This window comes from Cebus imitator, unplaced genomic scaffold (genome assembly GCF_001604975.1).
Source record: "Cebus imitator isolate Cc_AM_T3 unplaced genomic scaffold, Cebus_imitator-1.0 Scaffold124, whole genome shotgun sequence".
Classification (NCBI taxonomy): domain Eukaryota; kingdom Metazoa; phylum Chordata; class Mammalia; order Primates; family Cebidae; genus Cebus; species Cebus imitator.
Window position 1 is genome coordinate 2,106,678 of NW_016107439.1, and position 8,030 is coordinate 2,114,707.

An 8,030-nucleotide genomic window follows, 5' to 3' on the forward strand; every position below is an offset into this window, starting at 1 on the left:
AATAGTAAAATATAAACTGTGGTTATTCAGAGGAAAGCAATTATGGGAGAAATTGTTACTTGTGCTATTAAGTAATCCTCCCTTTATTGATTGATTGATTGATCGATTGATTGAAACAGGCTCTTGCTCTGTCACCCAGCTGGAGTGTGATGGTGCAATCATAGTTCACTACAAGTTCGAACTCCTAGGAGCAAGCAGTCCTTCTGTCTTAGCTTACTAAGTAGCTGGGACTATAGGCCCGTGCCACCACACTTGACTAATTTTTGAATTTTTTATAGAGATCAGATCTCACTCTGTTGCCCAGGCTGGTCTCAATCTCCTGTGCTCAAATGATCCTCCCATCTCAGCATCCCAAAGTGTTGGGATTACAGGCGTGAGCCACCATGCCTGACCAACCCCCTGTCATAATAAATATGAATTACTTCTGTAATTGGAAGAAAAATGCCTATTTACAAATAATTATTCACTTTTAAGTAAATGTAGTTCTTATTTCTATAATTATTTTTCCATTATTTGGCCTAGCATTAAATTGTAATTACAATTTAATAATAGAGTTTAAAAATAGCTTGCCTGATAAAGGTATTTATGTGTCCACCAAAATTCAGCATAATGCTTCACATATATTAGAATCAATTTTCATTCCAAAACTCTTGATCTTGTTAATTTATTAGCAAGAAGTCTTTCCAGCATAGCATGAAAACCCAAACACACAAAAACTAGATAAATTTGACAGTATAAAAACTTAAGGCTAGGCATAGTGGCTCACACCTATAATCCGATCACTTTGGGATTACACTTTGGGAGGCTGAGGCAAGGGGATCACGCGAGGTCAAGAGGTCGAGACCAGCATGGCCAACATGGTGAAACCCCGTCTCTACTAAAAATGCAAAAATTAGCGGCGCGTTTGGCATTCGCCTGTGGTCCCAGCTACTCGGGAGGCTGAGGCGGAAGAATCGCTTCAACCCAGGAGGCGGAGGTTGCAGTGAGCCGAGACTGCGCCACTGTGCCCCAGCCTGGCAACAGAGCAAGACCCCGTCTCAAAAAAATACAAAAATTAGTAGAGTGTGATGGCTTATGCTTGTAATCCCAGCTACTTGGGAGGCTGAGGCAGGAGAATCGCTTGAAGGAACTCAGCGGATGGAGGTTGCAGTGAGCAGAGATCGCACTATTGCACTCCAGCCTGGGCAACAGAGCGAGACTCCGTCTTTAAAGCAAAACAAAACAAAAAACGGTGTGCCTGGCTCGGGCTGCATGTGGACAGAGACCTTTGTGAAGGATATCAAAGCAGGGCTCAAGAATCTGAACCTTATCGTCATTGTGCTGAAGACAGGCCAAGACAAAGGAGGGGCACAAGGTTCGGACCTGCAAAGTGGCAGACAAAACGGGCAGCATCAGTATCTCCGCCTTGATGACGCCGGCAATCTGATCCAGCTTGGGCACATTATCTGGCTCACCAAAGGGTCCGCTTTAGCTTTCAGAGGCTGCCGGACACTGTCTACTGGCTGTAGGGGTGAGCTGCAGAAGACTGGAGAATTCTGTATGGTTTATTCTGAGGTTCCTAACTTGGGTGAGCCAAACCCAGAGCACAGCAACTAGCAGGCACCCAACAAGGCGGTGCAGAAGGGCAGCAACCCTGCAGCTTCCCAGCCTACCACCAGACCCCTGCTGCTTCTCCAGCCTCTAGAGCCAGAACGGGACTGGACTGAGCACCCTACCAGGTCCCGGTGGTGCCTCATACTCCTACTCATACACGTCTTCCTCATACTCCCTCCCACCCCCGGAACCCGAACCGCTCAGAGCCAGCCCAGCCACACACCTGCAGGCCCACCTGGCCCTTTGGCCAACTTTGTTAGTAACGGTAAAGAAGCCTGGAGGAGCAGCAAGATAGCATGACATTCTCCCTTCCTGCCACCAACCACTTCCCAAGTATCTGCTGGAGAACAGGACAGCCTTCCAGTGGCTGGCTGGTAGAACAGTATTTTAGCCACTGAACTTCAGTGGAGGGGTGGTGAGCAGTGGCCTTATCCACCCTAATCTCATACTCCTCCCATTGTCCAGCTGAACTACTTGTCCCCTGGGAGTCCAGACCGTCTGCCTGCTCTCTTTCCTCTTCAGAAATGACAGTTACCATCTCTTTCTTCTGTATGTGACATGAGGGTCTAACTAAAATCTCTCCTTCCTAATAAATGTTACCACTCTGAAAAAAAATTTTTAAACTTCTGTTCAAGAAAGGATACCATAAGAAAGGTTGAAAGATATTGAAATTGGAGAAAAATATTTGCACTATACACAACAAAGGATTTAAGGTCCTTAACAAATAAAGAGCCCCCACAAATCAATGATAAGCTGATTTTTCTAAAAAATAGACGTGTATAACAGGCAATTCACTAGAAAAGAAATTCAGATAGCTATTGAATATATTTTAAAATGCCAGTTTAAAAAGTAATTTTAAAGTGAAAAATTTTAAAACGTAAATTTTTACCTATTAGATTGGCCACGTATGGAAAGAGTGATATTTATTGTTGACTAGGATGTGGGGAAATATATATTTCACTATATACATTTATGTATAAATTATATAAAATACTATCTTTTTTTGGAGAGAAGTTTAACAATAATTTTCAACTGTAATGGGCATACACTTTGATCCATTAATTCACCTTCTAGAATTTTTTTCTATAAAAATTCTTGCAGAAGTAGCCACAAATATATGCAAAAAGATGTTTATTGTAGTATGGCCTACTACAGCAAAAAATTGGAAACAAAAAGTCTATCAATATGTAACTGCTTTATCTCCAATGTCTAGCATGTTATCTTGTCTATAACAGATGTGTAATAAATATCTATTAAATGGGTACATACATTTTTCAGATGTTAAACAAAATGAGGTACCACTTAGAGAAGTAGCTAAAAGAGGAAAAAGGAACAGAGAAAAAGTTGTAGATCTGAATTTATGTTATTTGTTGTCTACTCGTCTATCTATCTGTCTATTAAAAAATGTTTGGAAGTATACTTAAATTCTTTTTTTTTTTTTTTTTTGGGACAGAGTCTCATTCTTTGTCGCCCAGACTAGAGTGCAATGGTGTGACCTCGGCTCACTGCAATCTCCACTTCCTGGGTTCGTGATTCTCCTGCCTCATCCTCCCGAGTAGCTGGGACTACAGGCACATGGCACCACGCCTGGCTAATTTTTTGTATTTTTAGTAGAGATGTGGTTTCACCATGCTGGCCAGGATGGTCTCGAACTCCTGACCTCAAGTGATCCGCCCGCCTCCACCTCCCAAAGTGCTGGGATTACAGGCATGAGCCACCACACCCAGTCAGTATATTTAAACCCTTAACAGTAGATACTGCAGAGGATGAGAGAGAATGTCAGGCACTACTATTTTCTGTTGCATACACTTCTGTATTATTTAAATTTTTCACAAGTATATGCTAGTGTTGCAACCAGGGGAGTGAAAAACACTTCTACACTGAGAAAGAACTCCGGCATTAGGGCCTGCAAAGCATTCCTGTCAGCCTCCTTTCCCAGCAAAATGTCCATCTAATTATGTCAAATGTCTTTAAGTGCCTTTCTGAAGTTTGTTTTCCTTTTCCTGGTCTGTTTCAGCTTGGACTGACTTGGATTAGAATCTAGCTTCATCAGTTTCAGCGGCTGTGAGAGCCTGGAATGATGGACTTCCACCAGCTGTCACTCTCAAGGAAAAGCATGCTTCCTACCTCACAACTGCCAAACACAAGTGTCTGTCATGTTCCTTTTCCCTTTGTCTCCCTCCATGCTGGGGTAGGGCAAAGATCCAAGTCCCAGCTCCTGCCCTCAAAGTCCTCACAGTTCAGTGTAAGGGGCTGACCTGAGCTGGATGGAATTTGATGGCCTCCACTAGATTATCAAATGGAGATGGCTTTGTGCTGGGGGTCGTGGGGGCAGTGGGGAATTGCTGAAGATTACTCACTGGAGGTTCATGGGTGTGGTGAATTCTGCAAGGGGCAGTGTGTCTGGATAGGTGGGATCATGATAAGGCCAAGGCAAGCAGGGACGTGGTTGCGACCCTTGTTGCCACCCCCACCTACGCCTCGGGCCTGAGGGGTCCCCCACTTGGCCTGGACCCTGCTCTCATCTCAGGGGATCGGGACTCAGCAAAAGCTGTCCTCACTCTCCTCACCACCCACAAAGGTGTGTATTCTTTCCCATTGATTCTTTATTGCCGTGACTTTCTGTACCTACCTCAGGTGCCTCAGTTTGCGTTTTTCAAGCTGAATGTTGGTTAGTTTATTCAGTAGGTGTTTCTTAGAAAAGGCTCATTGGAGACATAAAAACCTGCACTTCCCTAAAGTAACAAATGAACTTCTGGTCAATGCCTGACTACCTCCAACTCGTGCTCCTCACTTTGGGTCTTGGACAAACCACGTAACTGCTCTGGGTCTCATTTCTTCTTCCTGTCGGATGATACTGGCGGTGACAGTGGTTGTCTCAACCAAGCTCCCTACAGACAGAGCCTGGGAAAGGGATTTCTGTTCAAGCAATTGAGTGGTGTGCCCTCAGGGGCTCAGGAGTGAGACAGCAGGACAGGGAAGGAAGGGATGCTGGGTTGGAGGCTAGCTTTAGCCTACTGTTACGAGGACACTGGGAGCACAGCTCGCCCTAAGAAGTTAATGCTGCTTTAAGGCAGGGGGGCAGCATTTTGTACCCCAGATCATCAAGTTGATGCAGGGGGGCAGCCTGTTGTACCGCAGGTCATCAGGCATTGACCATGAACTGCAAAGAGTGACCCTCCAGTTTGGCTGACAGTAATTCTCCAAAGAAAGGTGCAGGTAAAGCCACCAGCAGCCAACCCTTACAGCAGTGGGGATGGGGACGGAGATGGGGCATCTCTGGGCACATGCACACCGGGTAATAAACTCTGACAATTATTGAGTGCTTACTATTTGCTTGGTACTGATCTAAGTACTTTACCTACACTAATGGTTGACGCTCCTGGCCACCCTATAAAGTAGATATACCCTTCAACTATTAGCTGCATCTTACAGATGAAGAAATGGAGGCACAGAGAGGTTAAGCAACTTGCCCAAGGCCACACAAGTGAAGGGGAGAACCAGGTTGGGAAAAATGATCTCTAAGTAGCTTTAGTTAGGAATTTCAGACTGGCGTCGTTCATTTATTCAGTCAGTTATGCATTCCTTCCACATTTGTTGAGACCCTCTCATGTCCCAGAAATGACACAAATAAATCAAGCATGTCTCCTGCCCTCCAGGAGCTCAAACTACTGGGAGAAGTGCAGTGTGCATTACTTAATACTGGACTGTGTCCTGAGCACTCTGATAGGGAAATGCAAACGTGTGCTACCTCTGCCCTGGGGCACTGCGAGAGGTGGCTGGCAGAAGATAAGCTGGCAGTTTGGTCTGGAAGGATATGCAGATGTTAAAAAAATGAGAAGGACATTGCTGACAGAGGGAACGGGCACGGCGGGACAAAGACACTGAAAGATGGAGGCGTGGAGCAGGGGGGAGGGAAGAGAGAGCTTGGAGACCTGCTGGGATGGCTGCAGGCTGTGAGAGGCCTACGGGGCTTGGCCAGTGTAGGGAGACCCAGGTACTCAGCCAGCCCAAGGTCAGTCTCCACCCGCACAGGCTGGCTGAGTGGAGGTGGCGAGGGATGATGGCTGTCTCAGTCCCAAAGCCCCCTCTCAAGTGGAAAAGCACCAGCAGAACTGCCTGTCCACCCTCTGCTCAACCTGGCTCCGACCACCTCTGAGCCACAGGCAGACGGGAAAGGTTATCCTGAGCAAGGCCCCCAGACAGGGAGGGGTTCTATTCTAGAGCATCACAGGGGAACCTCTGCAGCTGGCTCAGTAAGAAAAGAGAATTTCAGAATCAAAAAGGGAGGATTTTTTGTTTTTTTTTTTTTTTTTTTTTTTTTTTTTTTTTTTTTTTTTTTTTTTTTTTTTTTTTTTTTTTTTTTTTTTAAAAAAACAAGGAGCCCAATTCATTGCTCTTAGCTTTCGACCCCATCCTGTCAAAATCTAATTGTGATCCTCTGCAAGTCTAGCGCACACTCCCACCTTTATCAGAAGCGTTTTCGTGGGGCCAGATACCTGCCCCTGGAGGTGGGAGTGGTCGCATAACCAGATGAAGTTCACAGTTCTCTCCCAGGCGACTGTCTGGGTAGAGTTGAGACTCCACTGTCAATGATGTTACAGATCCCGAGGAAAACATTGCCAAGAACTAGGACCTCATTTGCAAAAACTTTTTTTTTTTTTTTTTTTTTTTTTAAAAAGAGGGTGAGGGATAGAAGACTACAAATTAGGTATAGCGTACACTGCTCCGGTGATGGGTGCACCAAAATCTCAGAAATCACCACAAAGGAATTTATTCATGTAACCAAATACCACCTGTTCCCCCAAACACTATGAAAATAAAAATTTTAAAACAGATTTCTTGTGATAGTTTATCTCCTTAGGATAAATATCTTAGAAGTATAGTAATAAAAAAAAAAAAGAAAGCCTGGCACGGTGGCTCACACCTGTAATTCCAGCACTTTGGGAGGCCGGGACGGTCAGATCACAAGGTCAAGAGATCGAGACCAGCCTGACCAACATGGTGAAACCCATCTCTACTAAAAATATAAAAATTAGCTGGGCATGGTGGCGTGCGCCTGTAGTTCCAGCTACTTGGGAGGTCGAGGTAGGAGAATCACTGGAACCTGGGTGAAGGAGGTTGCAGTGAGCTGAGGTCACACCACTGCACTCCAGCCTGGCAAGACTCTGTCTCAAATAATAGAAAAGAAAAAAAATAAATAAATGCTAAACCAAAAAAAAAAGGAAAGTTGAAAACAATCGGTCAAATTTTCCTCAAATGGCTTAGCATCAGGAGGGACCTTTCTTTAACTCACCATTGCATTTCCAGTGCCTTGGAGAATGCCTGGCAAATAGTAGGCGTCTAATACATGTTTGGTTTTTGCTCATTTTGAAAATATAACCTTTGGTTTTTTCTTCTGTCTCTTTCTTTCTGAACGTACATGCAGACTGAAGTGCAATGGCATGATCTCGGCTCACTACAACCTCTACCTCCTAGGTTCAAGCAGTTCTCCTGCCTCAGCCTCCTGAGTAGCTGAGATTACAGGTGTGCATCACCACACCTGGCTAATTTTTGTATTTTTAGTAGAGACAGGGTTTCATCACGTTGGCTAGGCTGGTCTTGAATTCCTGACCTCAGGTGATCTTCCCGCCTCAGCCTCCTAAAGTGCTGGGATTACAGAGGTGAGCCACCACGCCTGGCCAAACTCTTTCTTTAATAGTGACAGTTAGAGATGAAATGTGAAAAAAAGGGATGAGTGAAAGGGACAAATTAGGCAAACTCTTCGATTTGGGGCCTGAGAAACTTTGAGCCATGGTGGCTCGTACTGAGAAAACGAAGACTTGAGTAGGAATTGATTTGGGGCACAGAAATCAAGAGCTCTGTTTTCAGGGTTTCTCAGTCTTAGCTCTGTTGACATTTGGGGCCAGATAATTCTTTGGAGGGGCTGTCCTGTGCACTGCAGGATGTGTAGCAGTTTCCCTGGCCTCTACCCACTAGCTGCTGTAGCACACCTCCTCCCAAGTGGTGACTCCAAAAGTATCTCCAGACATGGCTGAATGTCCTCTGTGGGGCCAAACTCCCCAGGTTGAGAACCACGGGGTAAAGGTGAAGACTCTATGAGACCTCCAACGGGGAGTGGGAAAGGAGGGGCGGGGGTGAGGAAGGGGCGTGTCTAGTATGCAGGAGAGAGGCCTGAGAGAGGCGTCAATTGCAGCAGATGAACTTTACAGTAGGTATCGAGAACTTTCTGGCAAATGGTAAGATTCTGAAATGCATTGCTTTTGGTCTCAGAAATTATAAGGACAAGGACCCAGAGCTAGTTGGATACCCTGTGAACTGGAGGGAACCAGATGGGCCTGGCCTGGAGCCCGGGTTCGGGCACTTAGCATCACTTAAGCACTCTGGGCTCATTTCCTCATCTGTCAAATGAGGCTAATAGCATCTGCCTCCTGGAG

At 45.4% G+C, this 8,030-nt stretch overlaps 1 pseudogene; it reads left to right on the forward strand.

The window, feature by feature from the left end:
- Positions 1–1,251: 1,251 nt before the first annotated feature.
- On the forward strand, positions 1,252–1,893 carry LOC108312340 (annotated as a pseudogene).
- The last annotated feature ends 6,137 nt before the right edge of the window (positions 1,894–8,030 follow it).